This window comes from Chiloscyllium punctatum, chromosome 36 (genome assembly GCF_047496795.1).
Source record: "Chiloscyllium punctatum isolate Juve2018m chromosome 36, sChiPun1.3, whole genome shotgun sequence".
Taxonomy (NCBI): Eukaryota; Metazoa; Chordata; class Chondrichthyes; order Orectolobiformes; family Hemiscylliidae; genus Chiloscyllium; species Chiloscyllium punctatum.
The window spans coordinates 75,029,464-75,047,059 of record NC_092774.1 but is presented as its reverse complement, the minus strand read 5'-3'; the positions used below and the strand labels follow the sequence as shown (position 1 = coordinate 75,047,059).

The window sequence follows — 17,596 nt, the reverse complement described above, 5'->3', positions numbered from 1 at the left end:
GAGGAAACCGACCAAGAACAGAATACCACTGAGACCTCTAAAACCCATGCCGTTTTAATGGAGTGGATCGATATGAACATATCGGCAAGTAGATGCAAAGGCAGCTTGCTGAAGAAAGCAGATCAAGGTGACAGTGAACGATAGCAGAGGATGGTTTCGATCCATCGACCTCTGGGTTATGGGCCCAGCACGCTCCCGCTGCGCCACTCTGCTGCCGCGTGGTGAGCTGGTTGCACAGAACACTTCAGGCTTTTGTCTGGCACGCTGCAGGCACCTTCGAGCCTGATGTCAAAGACCTCCACTGCTGTCGTGTGATATGCTGTTTCGCAGACGTATGGAGGCTGTGTAAATATAAACTTTTTTCTAAATTCCCACATTCTGTCGGTCGAACTGTGATTTCACACTGAATCACAACATGTGTCACATCGCAGACGGAGGCTCTGCGGCCCACCTTCGCTCTGCTGGTTCTACACTTAAGTAAACGTGTGACTCTAGTCGTTTCATTCTCTCGCCTTCTCAGCGGAAATCTGCACATCTGAACGTGACCACCGAATTCCCTTTTGGGTCCATTGAATCTTCCTCTTTGTCAATGTCAGACAGGGACTTACTGACCCTCACCACTCCCTGTACGAAAACGTTCTTCCTAATGTCACTTTTACTTCTTTTCCTCGTGACTTAAAATTCTGCCGAATCGTTATGGATCCTTTCAGGCGTGGGAGCATTTTCACAACATTATTTCCTGTTTCTAGGTCCCTCATGACTTGGAAAAGTTCGGTTCTCCGAGGAGAGCTGTCCCAATTTTCCAATCTACCTTGATTGCTGACATTCCTCAAACACCGCACCACTCACGTCAACCGGTTGAGCACTATGGTAAAAACAATGACTGCAGATGCTGGAAACCAGATTCTGTATTAGTGGTGCTGGAAGAGCACAGCAGTTCAGGCAGCATCCAAGTAGCTTGTTGAACACGATCTCCAACCATTTTATTTCTCTGTTTTCTGCCTCATTCGTACTCCAGGCAGCCCACGCTGGTTTCACGAAGGTGCTTTTTGAGAAAGTTAATCAGGCAGTTTTGCACAAGTCAAGTTTAAAAAAAAAAACACGGGCTCGTCCGGGATTTGAACCCGGGACCTCTCGCAAATCAGCGCAGGAACAGACCCTAAGCGAGAATCATACGCCTAGACCAACGAGCCAGAAAGCACGCGCGTAAGTAATGCCCCAGACCTCTTGAGCGACCTGAGACATGCTCAGTATGAAGTACATTTGAGATTGCTCTCAGAATTGCAAGCGGCAAAGACTTTCCCGAACAGTTGCTTCTCATCCAGTCTCCCTGCTGCTATTTCATTCCACCGCATTCGCTGCTCACAGTGTCGTTTGCCCAACGTAGCATGAAGCATAAACTGGGTGACTGCTTCGCAGAACATCCCGCTTCTGCCCGCAGAAACTCAAGGCCCTGACCTTGCGGTTGCCTGCCACTTTAACACATCACCCTGTTCCCTGGCCAACATCCCTGTCTCAGGCTTGCAGCAGTGTTCGAGCTCCAGATGAAAGAACAACATCTCATTTTCCACTTGGAGACCTGACAGCCCTCCGGTCTTCAATATCGAGTTCTATAACTATAGGGCCTGAACTCCCCCATGTCCTTGACCCCTACCACACAAAAGACTCCTGTTTATCACCTCGTCTGCTATGACACACGACGTATTGTTAGCCACTAACAGTCTCCATTAACAGTTATTCGCATTCTCACGCGGATCGTTATTCACTCCTACGTCCTGCCTATTGTTCTCTCTCTGAGCTGGCGGCAAACACAGCAATGAACATTGGAGACTCTGAGCCAGCTGAAACTTGCTCAGTGTGAAGTACATTCCACATTGCTGCAAGAATTGCAAGCAGCAAAGCCTTTCCAGAACATCTGCTTGTCATTCTGTCCCCGGGGGGGCTGATGTTTGTCTCATCCCCAGGAACTGGACTATCTCCACTGGCGGATAATTAAACCATTTGATTTCTACTTGCACGTTGTTCTGGGGGGAGGGGGGTGGGGGAATGTAGGGTTGGGGGAGGGTAAGAGTCCATTCGCTCTTCTGCTTTCTCTCCCTCTTTCTCTCTCTCTCTCTCTCTGAAACTCTTGGGGTGAGAGGTGTCAGTTACATTAATGCGGGGAACATGAACAACTTTGATTGTGAACTTTCTCCAAAGGTCTGTTATCGGAGAGACAGAAAGATGCTGTGCTGGCAGGACAGAGAGAAATGAACACCGAGGACTCTTCGCCCAGGTAAATTCACATTGTTGTGCAGCCTGCTTGGTGTTCAGAAATCGTCTTCACGCAGCAATCTTACAGAAAGTCTATTGCAAAGCGGGCATCGCTTTCTTTGCTGCGACCGCGCAGCAGTTAACATCTGAGCCCCAAGTGTCCCAGATGAAGAGAATCCGAGTGAAACCTTCACTCACTGAGAGTCATCCCCACCGCCCTGAGCTGAGGGACTGCAGGCAGTCCAACACGGAAGGGACGGTTAAAAATGAACCATTTTTGCTCCCTCAGCAACACGTAGCATCATTCTCGCGCAGACAGAAGCCATTCAGCCCCTGGATTCCACGGCGACTGTCTGTCACTTGTCTCTCTCTCTCTCTCTCTGAGGTTATTCACAATCGGTGGTATCCGTCCAAAAAGTGGGGGACGATGTCTGAGTTTCAACTTTAACAGCTCATTAGCATCGTAGAGAACCGGTTTTGCGATTCAGTTCAGAGGAAACCGACCAAGAACAGAATACCACTGAGACCTCTAAAACCCATGCCGTTTGAATGGAGTGGATCGATATGAACATATCGGCAAGTAGATGCAAAGGCAGCTTGCTGAAGAAAGCAGATCAAGGTGATAGTGAACGATAGCAGAGGATGGTTTCGATCCATCGACCTCTGGGTTATGGGCCCAGCACGCTCCCGCTGCGCCACTCTGCTGCCGCTTGGTAAGCTGGTTGCACAGAACACTTCAGGCTTTTGTCTGGCACGCTGCAGGCACCTTCGAGCCTGATGTCAAAGACCTCCACTGCTGTCGTGTGATATGCTGTTTCGCAGACGTATGGAGGCTGTGTAAATATAAACATTTTTTCTAAATTCCCACATTCTGTCGGTCGAACTGTGATTTCACACTGAATCACAACATGTGTCACAGCGCAGACGGAGGCTCTGCGGCCCACCTTCGCTCTGCTGGTTCTACACTTAAGTAAACGTGTGACTCTAGTCGTTTCATTCTCTCGCCTTCTCAGCGGAAATCTGCACATCTGAACGTGACCACCGAATTCCCTTTTGGGTCCATTGAATCTTCCTCTTTGTCAATGTCAGACAGGGACTTACTGACCCTCACCACTCCCTGTACGAAAACGTTCTTCCTAATGTCACTTTTACTTCTTTTCCTCGTGACTTAAAATTCTGCCGAATCGTTATGGATCCTTTCAGGCGTGGGAGCATTTTCACAACATTATTTCCTGTTTCTAGGTCCCTCATGACTTGGAAAAGTTCGGTTCTCCGAGGAGAGCTGTCCCAATTTTCCAATCTACCTTGATTGCTGACATTCCTCAAACACCGCACCACTCACGTCAACCGGTTGAGCACTATGGTAAAAACAATGACTGCAGATGCTGGAAACCAGATTCTGGATTAGTGGTGCTGGAAGAGCACAGCAGTTCAGGCAGCATCCAAGTAGCTTGTTGAACACGATCTCCAACCATTTCATTTCTCTGTTTTCTGCCTCATTCGTACTCCAGGCAGCCCACGCTGGTTTCACGAAGGTGCTTTTTGAGAAAGTTAATCAGGCAGTTTTGCACAAGTCAAGTTAAAAAAAAACACGGGCTCGTCCGGGATTTGAACCAGGGACCTCTCGCAAATCAGCGCAGGAACAGACCCTAAGCGAGAATCATACGCCTAGACCAACGAGCCAGAAAGCACGCGCGCAGGTAATGCCCCAGACCTCTTGAGCGACCTGAGACATGCTCAGTATGAAGTACATTTGAGATTGCTCTCAGAATTGCAAGCGGCAAAGACTTTCCCGAACAGTTGCTTCTCATCCAGTCTCCCTGCTGCTATTTCATTCCACCGCATTCGCTGCTCACAGTGTCGTTTGCCCAACGTAGCATGAAGCATAAACTGGGTGACTGCTTCGCAGAACATCCCGCTTCTGCCCGCAGAAACTCAAGGCCCTGACCTTGCGGTTGCCTGCCACTTTAACACATCACCCTGTTCCCTGGCCAACATCCCTGTCTCAGGCTTGCAGCAGTGTTCGAGCTCCAGATGAAAGAACAACATCTCATTTTCCACTTGGAGACCTTACAGCCCTCCGGTCTTCAATATCGAGTTCTATAACTATAGGGCCTGAACTCCCCCATGTCCTTGACCCCTACCACACAAAAGACTCCTGTTTATCACCTCGTCTGCTATGACACACGACGTATTGTTAGCCACTAACAGTCTCCATTAACAGTTATTCGCATTCTCACGCGGATCGTTATTCACTCCTACGTCCTGCCTATTGTTCTCTCTCTGAGCTGGCGGCAAACACAGCAATGAACATTGGAGACTCTGAGCCAGCTGAAACTTGCTCAGTGTGAAGTACATTCCACATTGCTGCAAGAATTGCAAGCAGCAAAGCCTTTCCAGAACATCTGCTTGTCATTCTGTCCCCGGGGGGGCTGATGTTTGTCTCATCCCCAGGAACTGGACTATCTCCACTGGCGGATAATTAAACCATTTGATTTCTACTTGCACGTTGTTCTGGGGGGAGGGGGGTGGGGGAATGTAGGGTTGGGGGAGGGTAAGAGTCCATTCGCTCTTCTGCTTTCTCTCCCTCTTTCTCTCTCTCTCTCTCTCTGAAACTCTTGGGGTGAGAGGTGTCAGTTACATTAATGCGGGGAACATGAACAACTTTGATTGTGAACTTTCTCCAAAGGTCTGTTATCGGAGAGACAGAAAGATGCTGTGCTGGCAGGACAGAGAGAAATGAACACCGAGGACTCTTCGCCCAGGTAAATTCACATTGTTGTGCAGCCTGCTTGGTGTTCAGAAATCGTCTTCACGCAGCAATCTTACAGAAAGTCTATTGCAAAGCGGGCATCGCTTTCTTTGCTGCGACCGCGCAGCAGTTAACATCTGAGCCCCAAGTGTCCCAGATGAAGAGAATCCGAGTGAAACCTTCACTCACTGAGAGTCATCCCCACCGCCCTGAGCTGAGGGACTGCAGGCAGTCCAACACGGAAGGGACGGTTAAAAATGAACCATTTTTGCTCCCTCAGCAACACGTAGCATCATTCTCGCGCAGACAGAAGCCATTCAGCCCCTGGATTCCACGGCGACTGTCTGTCACTTGTCTCTCTCTCTCTCTCTGAGGTTATTCACAATCGGTGGTATCCGTCCAAAAAGTGGGGGACGATGTCTGAGTTTCAACTTTAACAGCTCATTAGCATCGTAGAGAACCGGTTTTGCGATTCAGTTCAGAGGAAACCGACCAAGAACAGAATACCACTGAGACCTCTAAAACCCATGCCGTTTTAATGGAGTGGATCGATATGAACATATCGGCAAGTAGATGCAAAGGCAGCTTGCTGAAGAAAGCAGATCAAGGTGACAGTGAACGATAGCAGAGGATGGTTTCGATCCATCGACCTCTGGGTTATGGGCCCAGCACGCTCCCGCTGCGCCACTCTGCTGCCGCGTGGTGAGCTGGTTGCACAGAACACTTCAGGCTTTTGTCTGGCACGCTGCAGGCACCTTCGAGCCTGATGTCAAAGACCTCCACTGCTGTCGTGTGATATGCTGTTTCGCAGACGTATGGAGGCTGTGTAAATATAAACTTTTTTCTAAATTCCCACATTCTGTCGGTCGAACTGTGATTTCACACTGAATCACAACATGTGTCACAGCGCAGACGGAGGCTCTGCGGCCCACCTTCGCTCTGCTGGTTCTACACTTAAGTAAACGTGTGACTCTAGTCGTTTCATTCTCTCGCCTTCTCAGCGGAAATCTGCACATCTGAACGTGACCACCGAATTCCCTTTTGGGTCCATTGAATCTTCCTCTTTGTCAATGTCAGACAGGGACTTACTGACCCTCACCACTCCCTGTACGAAAACGTTCTTCCTAATGTCACTTTTACTTCTTTTCCTCGTGACTTAAAATTCTGCCGAATCGTTATGGATCCTTTCAGGCGTGGGAGCATTTTCACAACATTATTTCCTGTTTCTAGGTCCCTCATGACTTGGAAAAGTTCGGTTCTCCGAGGAGAGCTGTCCCAATTTTCCAATCTACCTTGATTGCTGACATTCCTCAAACACCGCACCACTCACGTCAACCTGTTGAGCACTATGGTAAAAACAATGACTGCAGATGCTGGAAACCAGATTCTGTATTAGTGGTGCTGGAAGAGCACAGCAGTTCAGGCAGCATCCAAGTAGCTTGTTGAACACGATCTCCAACCATTTTATTTCTCTGTTTTCTGCCTCATTCGTACTCCAGGCAGCCCACGCTGGTTTCACGAAGGTGCTTTTTGAGAAAGTTAATCAGGCAGTTTTGCACAAGTCAAGTTTAAAAAAAAAAACACGGGCTCGTCCGGGATTTGAACCCGGGACCTCTCGCAAATCAGCGCAGGAACAGACCCTAAGCGAGAATCATACGCCTAGACCAACGAGCCAGAAAGCACGCGCGTAAGTAATGCCCCAGACCTCTTGAGCGACCTGAGACATGCTCAGTATGAAGTACATTTGAGATTGCTCTCAGAATTGCAAGCGGCAAAGACTTTCCCGAACAGTTGCTTCTCATCCAGTCTCCCTGCTGCTATTTCATTCCACCGCATTCGCTGCTCACAGTGTCGTTTGCCCAACGTAGCATGAAGCATAAACTGGGTGACTGCTTCGCAGAACATCCCGCTTCTGCCCGCAGAAACTCAAGGCCCTGACCTTGCGGTTGCCTGCCACTTTAACACATCACCCTGTTCCCTGGCCAACATCCCTGTCTCAGGCTTGCAGCAGTGTTCGAGCTCCAGATGAAAGAACAACATCTCATTTTCCACTTGGAGACCTGACAGCCCTCCGGTCTTCAATATCGAGTTCTATAACTATAGGGCCTGAACTCCCCCATGTCCTTGACCCCTACCACACAAAAGACTCCTGTTTATCACCTCGTCTGCTATGACACACGACGTATTGTTAGCCACTAACAGTCTCCATTAACAGTTATTCGCATTCTCACGCGGATCGTTATTCACTCCTACGTCCTGCCTATTGTTCTCTCTCTGAGCTGGCGGCAAACACAGCAATGAACATTGGAGACTCTGAGCCAGCTGAAACTTGCTCAGTGTGAAGTACATTCCACATTGCTGCAAGAATTGCAAGCAGCAAAGCCTTTCCAGAACATCTGCTTGTCATTCTGTCCCCGGGGGGGCTGATGTTTGTCTCATCCCCAGGAACTGGACTATCTCCACTGGCGGATAATTAAACCATTTGATTTCTACTTGCACGTTGTTCTGGGGGGAGGGGGGTGGGGGAATGTAGGGTTGGGGGAGGGTAAGAGTCCATTCGCTCTTCTGCTTTCTCTCCCTCTTTCTCTCTCTCTCTCTCTCTGAAACTCTTGGGGTGAGAGGTGTCAGTTACATTAATGCGGGGAACATGAACAACTTTGATTGTGAACTTTCTCCAAAGGTCTGTTATCGGAGAGACAGAAAGATGCTGTGCTGGCAGGACAGAGAGAAATGAACACCGAGGACTCTTCGCCCAGGTAAATTCACATTGTTGTGCAGCCTGCTTGGTGTTCAGAAATCGTCTTCACGCAGCAATCTTACAGAAAGTCTATTGCAAAGCGGGCATCGCTTTCTTTGCTGCGACCGCGCAGCAGTTAACATCTGAGCCCCAAGTGTCCCAGATGAAGAGAATCCGAGTGAAACCTTCACTCACTGAGAGTCATCCCCACCGCCCTGAGCTGAGGGACTGCAGGCAGTCCAACACGGAAGGGACGGTTAAAAATGAACCATTTTTGCTCCCTCAGCAACACGTAGCATCATTCTCGCGCAGACAGAAGCCATTCAGCCCCTGGATTCCACGGCGACTGTCTGTCACTTGTCTCTCTCTCTCTCTCTGAGGTTATTCACAATCGGTGGTATCCGTCCAAAAAGTGGGGGACGATGTCTGAGTTTCAACTTTAACAGCTCATTAGCATCGTAGAGAACCGGTTTTGCGATTCAGTTCAGAGGAAACCGACCAAGAACAGAATACCACTGAGACCTCTAAAACCCATGCCGTTTGAATGGAGTGGATCGATATGAACATATCGGCAAGTAGATGCAAAGGCAGCTTGCTGAAGAAAGCAGATCAAGGTGACAGTGAACGATAGCAGAGGATGGCTTCGATCCATCGACCGCTGGGTTATGGGCCCAGCACGCTCCCGCTGCGCCACTCTGCTGCCGCGTGGTGAGTTGGTTGCACAGAACACTTCAGGCTTTTGTCTGGCACGCTGCAGGCACCTTCGAGCCTGGTGTCAAAGACCTCCACTGCTGTCGTGTGATATGCTGTTTCGCAGACGTATGGAGGCTGTGTAAATATAAACTTTTTTCTAAATTCCCACATTCTGTCGGTCGAACTGTGATTTCACACTGAATCACAACATGTGTCACAGCGCAGACGGAGGCTCTGCGGCCCACCTTCGCTCTGCTGGTTCTACACTTAAGTAAACGTGTGACTCTAGTCGTTTCATTCTCTCGCCTTCTCAGCGGAAATCTGCACATCTGAACGTGACCACCGAATTCCCTTTTGGGTCCATTGAATCTTCCTCTTTGTCAATGTCAGACAGGGACTTACTGACCCTCACCACTCCCTGTACGAAAACGTTCTTCCTAATGTCACTTTTACTTCTTTTCCTCGTGACTTAAAATTCTGCCGAATCGTTATGGATCCTTTCAGGCGTGGGAGCATTTTCACAACATTATTTCCTGTTTCTAGGTCCCTCATGACTTGGAAAAGTTCGGTTCTCCGAGGAGAGCTGTCCCAATTTTCCAATCTACCTTGATTGCTGACATTCCTCAAACACCGCACCACTCACGTCAACCTGTTGAGCACTATGGTAAAAACAATGACTGCAGATGCTGGAAACCAGATTCTGTATTAGTGGTGCTGGAAGAGCACAGCAGTTCAGGCAGCATCCAAGTAGCTTGTTGAACACGATCTCCAACCATTTCATTTCTCTGTTTTCTGCCTCATTCGTACTCCAGGCAGCCCACGCTGGTTTCACGAAGGTGCTTTTTGAGAAAGTTAATCAGGCAGTTTTGCACAAGTCAAGTTTAAAAAAAAAAACACGGGCTCGTCCGGGATTTGAACCCGGGACCTCTCGCAAATCAGCGCAGGAACAGACCCTAAGCGAGAATCATACGCCTAGACCAACGAGCCAGAAAGCACGCGCGTAAGTAATGCCCCAGACCTCTTGAGCGACCTGAGACATGCTCAGTATGAAGTACATTTGAGATTGCTCTCAGAATTGCAAGCGGCAAAGACTTTCCCGAACAGTTGCTTCTCATCCAGTCTCCCTGCTGCTATTTCATTCCACCGCATTCGCTGCTCACAGTGTCGTTTGCCCAACGTAGCATGAAGCATAAACTGGGTGACTGCTTCGCAGAACATCCCGCTTCTGCCCGCAGAAACTCAAGGCCCTGACCTTGCGGTTGCCTGCCACTTTAACACATCACCCTGTTCCCTGGCCAACATCCCTGTCTCAGGCTTGCAGCAGTGTTCGAGCTCCAGATGAAAGAACAACATCTCATTTTCCACTTGGAGACCTGACAGCCCTCCGGTCTTCAATATCGAGTTCTATAACTATAGGGCCTGAACTCCCCCATGTCCTTGACCCCTACCACACAAAAGACTCCTGTTTATCACCTCGTCTGCTATGACACACGACGTATTGTTAGCCACTAACAGTCTCCATTAACAGTTATTCGCATTCTCACGCGGATCGTTATTCACTCCTACGTCCTGCCTATTGTTCTCTCTCTGAGCTGGCGGCAAACACAGCAATGAACATTGGAGACTCTGAGCCAGCTGAAACTTGCTCAGTGTGAAGTACATTCCACATTGCTGCAAGAATTGCAAGCAGCAAAGCCTTTCCAGAACATCTGCTTGTCATTCTGTCCCCGGGGGGGCTGATGTTTGTCTCATCCCCAGGAACTGGACTATCTCCACTGGCGGATAATTAAACCATTTGATTTCTACTTGCACGTTGTTCTGGGGGGAGGGGGGTGGGGGAATGTAGGGTTGGGGGAGGGTAAGAGTCCATTCGCTCTTCTGCTTTCTCTCCCTCTTTCTCTCTCTCTCTCTCTCTGAAACTCTTGGGGTGAGAGGTGTCAGTTACATTAATGCGGGGAACATGAACAACTTTGATTGTGAACTTTCTCCAAAGGTCTGTTATCGGAGAGACAGAAAGATGCTGTGCTGGCAGGACAGAGAGAAATGAACACCGAGGACTCTTCGCCCAGGTAAATTCACATTGTTGTGCAGCCTGCTTGGTGTTCAGAAATCGTCTTCACGCAGCAATCTTACAGAAAGTCTATTGCAAAGCGGGCATCGCTTTCTTTGCTGCGACCGCGCAGCAGTTAACATCTGAGCCCCAAGTGTCCCAGATGAAGAGAATCCGAGTGAAACCTTCACTCACTGAGAGTCATCCCCACCGCCCTGAGCTGAGGGACTGCAGGCAGTCCAACACGGAAGGGACGGTTAAAAATGAACCATTTTTGCTCCCTCAGCAACACGTAGCATCATTCTCGCGCAGACAGAAGCCATTCAGCCCCTGGATTCCACGGCGACTGTCTGTCACTTGTCTCTCTCTCTCTCTCTCTGAGGTTATTCACAATCGGTGGTATCCGTCCAAAAAGTGGGGGACGATGTCTGAGTTTCAACTTTAACAGCTCATTAGCATCGTAGAGAACCGGTTTTGCGATTCAGTTCAGAGGAAACCGACCAAGAACAGAATACCACTGAGACCTCTAAAACCCATGCCGTTTGAATGGAGTGGATCGATATGAACATATCGGCAAGTAGATGCAAAGGCAGCTTGCTGAAGAAAGCAGATCAAGGTGATAGTGAACGATAGCAGAGGATGGTTTCGATCCATCGACCTCTGGGTTATGGGCCCAGCACGCTCCCGCTGCGCCACTCTGCTGCCGCTTGGTAAGCTGGTTGCACAGAACACTTCAGGCTTTTGTCTGGCACGCTGCAGGCACCTTCGAGCCTGATGTCAAAGACCTCCACTGCTGTCGTGTGATATGCTGTTTCGCAGACGTATGGAGGCTGTGTAAATATAAACTTTTTTCTAAATTCCCACATTCTGTCGGTCGAACTGTGATTTCACACTGAATCACAACATGTGTCACAGCGCAGACGGAGGCTCTGCGGCCCACCTTCGCTCTGCTGGTTCTACACTTAAGTAAACGTGTGACTCTAGTCGTTTCATTCTCTCGCCTTCTCAGCGGAAATCTGCACATCTGAACGTGACCACCGAATTCCCTTTTGGGTCCATTGAATCTTCCTCTTTGTCAATGTCAGACAGGGACTTACTGACCCTCACCACTCCCTGTACGAAAACGTTCTTCCTAATGTCACTTTTACTTCTTTTCCTCGTGACTTAAAATTCTGCCGAATCGTTATGGATCCTTTCAGGCGTGGGAGCATTTTCACAACATTATTTCCTGTTTCTAGGTCCCTCATGACTTGGAAAAGTTCGGTTCTCCGAGGAGAGCTGTCCCAATTTTCCAATCTACCTTGATTGCTGACATTCCTCAAACACCGCACCACTCACGTCAACCGGTTGAGCACTATGGTAAAAACAATGACTGCAGATGCTGGAAACCAGATTCTGGATTAGTGGTGCTGGAAGAGCACAGCAGTTCAGGCAGCATCCAAGTAGCTTGTTGAACACGATCTCCAACCATTTCATTTCTCTGTTTTCTGCCTCATTCGTACTCCAGGCAGCCCACGCTGGTTTCACGAAGGTGCTTTTTGAGAAAGTTAATCAGGCAGTTTTGCACAAGTCAAGTTAAAAAAAAAAACACGGGCTCGTCCGGGATTTGAACCAGGGACCTCTCGCAAATCAGCGCAGGAACAGACCCTAAGCGAGAATCATACGCCTAGACCAACGAGCCAGAAAGCACGCGCGCAGGTAATGCCCCAGACCTCTTGAGCGACCTGAGACATGCTCAGTATGAAGTACATTTGAGATTGCTCTCAGAATTGCAAGCGGCAAAGACTTTCCCGAACAGTTGCTTCTCATCCAGTCTCCCTGCTGCTATTTCATTCCACCGCATTCGCTGCTCACAGTGTCGTTTGCCCAACGTAGCATGAAGCATAAACTGGGTGACTGCTTCGCAGAACATCCCGCTTCTGCCCGCAGAAACTCAAGGCCCTGACCTTGCGGTTGCCTGCCACTTTAACACATCACCCTGTTCCCTGGCCAACATCCCTGTCTCAGGCTTGCAGCAGTGTTCGAGCTCCAGATGAAAGAACAACATCTCATTTTCCACTTGGAGACCTTACAGCCCTCCGGTCTTCAATATCGAGTTCTATAACTATAGGGCCTGAACTCCCCCATGTCCTTGACCCCTACCACACAAAAGACTCCTGTTTATCACCTCGTCTGCTATGACACACGACGTATTGTTAGCCACTAACAGTCTCCATTAACAGTTATTCGCATTCTCACGCGGATCGTTATTCACTCCTACAATCGGTGGTATCCGTCCAAAAAGTGGGGGACGATGTCTGAGTTTCAACTTTAACAGCTCATTAGCATCGTAGAGAACCGGTTTTGCGATTCAGTTCAGAGGAAACCGACCAAGAACAGAATACCACTGAGACCTCTAAAACCCATGCCGTTTGAATGGAGTGGATCGATATGAACATATCGGCAAGTAGATGCAAAGGCAGCTTGCTGAAGAAAGCAGATCAAGGTGACAGTGAACGATAGCAGAGGATGGTTTCGATCCATCGACTTCTGGGTTATGGGCCCAGCACGCTCCCGCTGCGCCACTCTGCTGCCGCTTGGTGAGCTGGTTGCACAGAACACTTCAGGCTTTTGTCTGGCACGCTGAAGGCACCTTCGAGCCTGGTGTCAAAACCTCCACTGCTGTCGTGTGATATGCTGTTTCGCAGACGTATGGAGGCTGTGTAAATATAAACTTTTTTCTAAATTCCCACATTCTGTCGGTCGAACTGTGATTTCACACTGAATCACAACATGTGTCACAGCGCAGACGGAGGCTCTGCGGCCCACCTTCGCTCTGCTGGTTCTACACTTAAGTAAACGTGTGACTCTAGTCGTTTCATTCTCTCGCCTTCTCAGCGGAAATCTGCACATCTGAACGTGACCACCGAATTCCCTTTTGGGTCCATTGAATCTTCCTCTTTGTCAATGTCAGACAGGGACTTACTGACCCTCACCACTCCCTGTACGAAAATGTTCTTCCTAATGTCACTTTTACTTCTTTTCCTCGTGACTTAAAATTCTGCCGAATCGTTATGGATCCTTTCAGGCGTGGGAGCATTTTCACAACATTATTTCCTGTTTCTAGGTCCCTCATGACTTGGAAAAGTTCGGTTCTCCGAGGAGAGCTGTCCCAATTTTCCAATCTACCTTGATTGCTGACATTCCTCAAACACCGCACCACTCACGTCAACCGGTTGAGCACTATGGTAAAAACAATGACTGCAGATGCTGGAAACCAGATTCTGGATTAGTGGTGCTGGAAGAGCACAGCAGTTCAGGCAGCATCCAAGTAGCTTGTTGAACACGATCTCCAACCATTTCATTTCTCTGTTTTCTGCCTCATTCGTACTCCAGGCAGCCCACGCTGGTTTCACGAAGGTGCTTTTTGAGAAAGTTAATCAGGCAGTTTTGCACAAGTCAAGTTAAAAAAAAAAACACGGGCTCGTCCGGGATTTGAACCAGGGACCTCTCGCAAATCAGCGCAGTAACAGACCCTAAGCGAGAATCATACGCCTAGACCAACGAGCCAGAAAGCACGCGCGCAGGAAATGCCCCAGACCTCTTGAGCGACCTGAGACATGCTCAGTATGAAATACATTTGAGATTGCTCTCAGAATTGCAAGCGGCAAAGACTTTCCCGAACAGCTGCTTCTCATCCAGTCTCCCTGCTGCTATTTCATTCCACCGCATTCGCTGCTCACAGTGTCGTTTGCCCAACGTAGCATGAAGCATAAACTGGGTGACTGCTTCGCAGAACATCCCGCTTCTGCCCGCAGAAACTCAAGGCCCTGACCTTGCGGTTGCCTGCCACTTTAACACATCACCCTGTTCCCTGGCCAACATCCCTGTCTCAGGCTTGCAGCAGTGTTCGAGCTCCAGATGAAAGAACAACATCTCATTTTCCACTTGGAGACCTTACAGCCCTCCGGTCTTCAATATCGAGTTCTATAACTATAGGGCCTGAACTCCCCCATGTCCTTGACCCCTACCACACAAAAGACTCCTGTTTATCACCTCGTCTGCTATGACACACGACGTATTGTTAGCCACTAACAGTCTCCATTAACAGTTATTCGCATTCTCACGCGGATCGTTATTCACTCCTACAATCGGTGGTATCCGTCCAAAAAGTGGGGGACGATGTCTGAGTTTCAACTTTAACAGCTCATTAGCATCGTAGAGAACCGGTTTTGCGATTCAGTTCAGAGGAAACCGACCAAGAACAGAATACCACTGAGACCTCTAAAACCCATGCCGTTTGAATGGAGTGGATCGATATGAACATATCGGCAAGTAGATGCAAAGGCAGCTTGCTGAAGAAAGCAGATCAAGGTGACAGTGAACGATAGCAGAGGATGGTTTCGATCCATCGACCTCTGGGTTATGGGCCCAGCACGCTCCCGCTGCGCCACTCTGCTGCCGCTTGGTGAGCTGGTTGCACAGAACACTTCAGGCTTTTGTCTGGCACGCTGAAGGCACCTTCGAGCCTGGTGTCAAAGACCTCCACTGCTGTCGTGTGATATGCTGTTTCGCAGACGTATGGAGGCTGTGTAAATATAAACTTTTTTCTAAATTCCCACATTCTGTCGGTCGAACTGTGATTTCACACTGAATCACAACATGTGTCACAGCGCAGACGGAGGCTCTGCGGCCCACCTTCGCTCTGCTGGTTCTACACTTAAGTAAACGTGTGACTCTAGTCGTTTCATTCTCTCGCCTTCTCAGCGGAAATCTGCACATCTGAACGTGACCACCGAATTCCCTTTTGGGTCCATTGAATCTTCCTCTTTGTCAATGTCAGACAGGGACTTACTGACCCTCACCACTCCCTGTACGAAAATGTTCTTCCTAATGTCACTTTTACTTCTTTTCCTCGTGACTTAAATTTCTGCCGAATCGTTATGGATCCTTTCAGGCGTGGGAGCATTTTCACAACATTATTTCCTGTTTCTAGGTCCCTCATGACTTGGAAAAGTTCGGTTCTCCGAGGAGAGCTGTCCCAATTTTCCAATCTACCTTGATTGCTGACATTCCTCAAACACCGCACCACTCACGTCAACCGGTTGAGCACTATGGTAAAAACAATGACTGCAGATGCTGGAAACCAGATTCTGGATTAGTGGTGCTGGAAGAGCACAGCAGTTCAGGCAGCATCCAAGTAGCTTGTTGAACACGATCTCCAACCATTTCATTTCTCTGTTTTCTGCCTCATTCGTACTCCAGGCAGCCCACGCTGGTTTCACGAAGGTGCTTTTTGAGAAAGTTAATCAGGCAGTTTTGCACAAGTCAAGTTAAAAAAAAAAACACGGGCTCGTCCGGGATTTGAACCAGGGACCTCTCGCAAATCAGCGCAGTAACAGACCCTAAGCGAGAATCATACGCCTAGACCAACGAGCCAGAAAGCACGCGCGCAGGAAATGCCCCAGACCTCTTGAGCGACCTGAGACATGCTCAGTATGAAGTACATTTGAGATTGCTCTCAGAATTGCAAGCGGCAAAGACTTTCCCGAACAGCTGCTTCTCATCCAGTCTCCCTGCTGCTATTTCATTCCACCGCATTCGCTGCTCACAGTGTCGTTTGCCCAACGTAGCATGAAGCATAAACTGGGTGACTGCTTCGCAGAACATCCCGCTTCTGCCCGCAGAAACTCAAGGCCCTGACCTTGCGGTTGCCTGCCACTTTAACACATCACCCTGTTCCCTGGCCAACATCCCTGTCTCAGGCTTGCAGCAGTGTTCGAGCTCCAGATGAAAGAACAACATCTCATTTTCCACTTGGAGACCTTACAGCCCTCCGGTCTTCAATATCGAGTTCTATAACTATAGGGCCTGAACTCCCCCATGTCCTTGACCCCTACCACACAAAAGACTCCTGTTTATCACCTCGTCTGCTATGACACACGACGTATTGTTAGCCACTAACAGTCTCCATTAACAGTTATTCGCATTCTCACGCGGATCGTTATTCACTCCTACGTCCTGCCTATTGTTCTCTCTCTGAGCTGGCGGCAAACACAGCAATGAACATTGGAGACTCTGAGCCAGCTGAAACTTGCTCAGTGTGAAGTACATTCCACATTGCTGCAAGAATTGCAAGCAGCAAAGCCTTTCCAGAACATCTGCTTGTCATTCTGTCCCCGGGGGGGCTGATGTTTGTCTCATCCCCAGGAACTGGACTATCTCCACTGGCGGATAATTAAACCATTTTATTTCTACTTGCACGTTGTTCTGGGGGGAGGGGGGTGGGGGAATGTAGGGTTGGGGGAGGGTAAGAGTCCATTCGCTCTTCTGCTTTCTCTCCCTCTTTCTCTCTCTCTCTCTCTCTGAAACTCTTGGGGTGAGAGGTGTCAGTTACATTAATGCGGGGAACATGAACAACTTTGATTGTGAACTTTCTCCAAAGGTCTGTTATCGGAGAGACAGAAAGATGCTGTGCTGGCAGGACAGAGAGAAATGAACACCGAGGACTCTTCGCCCAGGTAAATTCACATTGTTGTGCAGCCTGCTTGGTGTTCAGAAATCGTCTTCACGCAGCAATCTTACAGAAAGTCTATTGCAAAGCGGGCATCGCTTTCTTTGCTGCGACCGCGCAGCAGTTAACATCTGAGCCCCAAGTGTCCCAGATGAAGAGAATCCGAGTGAAACCTTCACTCACTGAGAGTCATCCCCACCGCCCTGAGCTGAGGGACTGCAGGCAGTCCAACACGGAAGGGACGGTTAAAAATGAACCATTTTTGCTCCCTCAGCAACACGTAGCATCATTCTCGCGCAGACAGAAGCCATTCAGCCCCTGGATTCCACGGCGACTGTCTGTCACTTGTCTCTCTCTCTCTCTCTCTGAGGTTATTCACAATCGGTGGTATCCGTCCAAAAAGTGGGGGACGATGTCTGAGTTTCAACTTTAACAGCTCATTAGCATCGTAGAGAACCGGTTTTGCGATTCAGTTCAGAGGAAACCGACCAAGAACAGAATACCACTGAGACCTCTAAAACCCATGCCGTTTGAATGGAGTGGATCGATATGAACATATCGGCAAGTAGATGCAAAGGCAGCTTGCTGAAGAAAGCAGATCAAGGTGATAGTGAACGA

The 17,596-nt window shown here is 48.9% G+C and overlaps 5 non-coding genes across 5 annotated transcripts; all 5 read right to left on the bottom strand.

Moving 5' to 3' along the window:
- Nucleotides 1-141: 141 nt before the first annotated feature.
- Nucleotides 142-213, bottom strand: trnam-cau (transfer RNA methionine (anticodon CAU)). The gene has a single exon. It is a non-coding gene; the product is annotated as a tRNA-Met (tRNA).
- A 2,673-nt stretch (nucleotides 214-2,886) lies between these two features.
- Nucleotides 2,887-2,958, bottom strand: trnam-cau (transfer RNA methionine (anticodon CAU)). Its single transcript has one exon. It is a non-coding gene; the product is annotated as a tRNA-Met (tRNA).
- Nucleotides 2,959-5,627: 2,669 nt separating this feature from the next.
- Nucleotides 5,628-5,699, bottom strand: trnam-cau (transfer RNA methionine (anticodon CAU)). Its single transcript has one exon. It is a non-coding gene; the product is annotated as a tRNA-Met (tRNA).
- A 5,416-nt stretch (nucleotides 5,700-11,115) lies between these two features.
- trnam-cau (transfer RNA methionine (anticodon CAU)) lies at nucleotides 11,116-11,187 on the bottom strand. Its single transcript has one exon. It is a non-coding gene; the product is annotated as a tRNA-Met (tRNA).
- A 3,665-nt stretch (nucleotides 11,188-14,852) lies between these two features.
- On the bottom strand, nucleotides 14,853-14,924 carry trnam-cau (transfer RNA methionine (anticodon CAU)). The gene has a single exon. It is a non-coding gene; the product is annotated as a tRNA-Met (tRNA).
- Nucleotides 14,925-17,596: the final 2,672 nt, after the last annotated feature.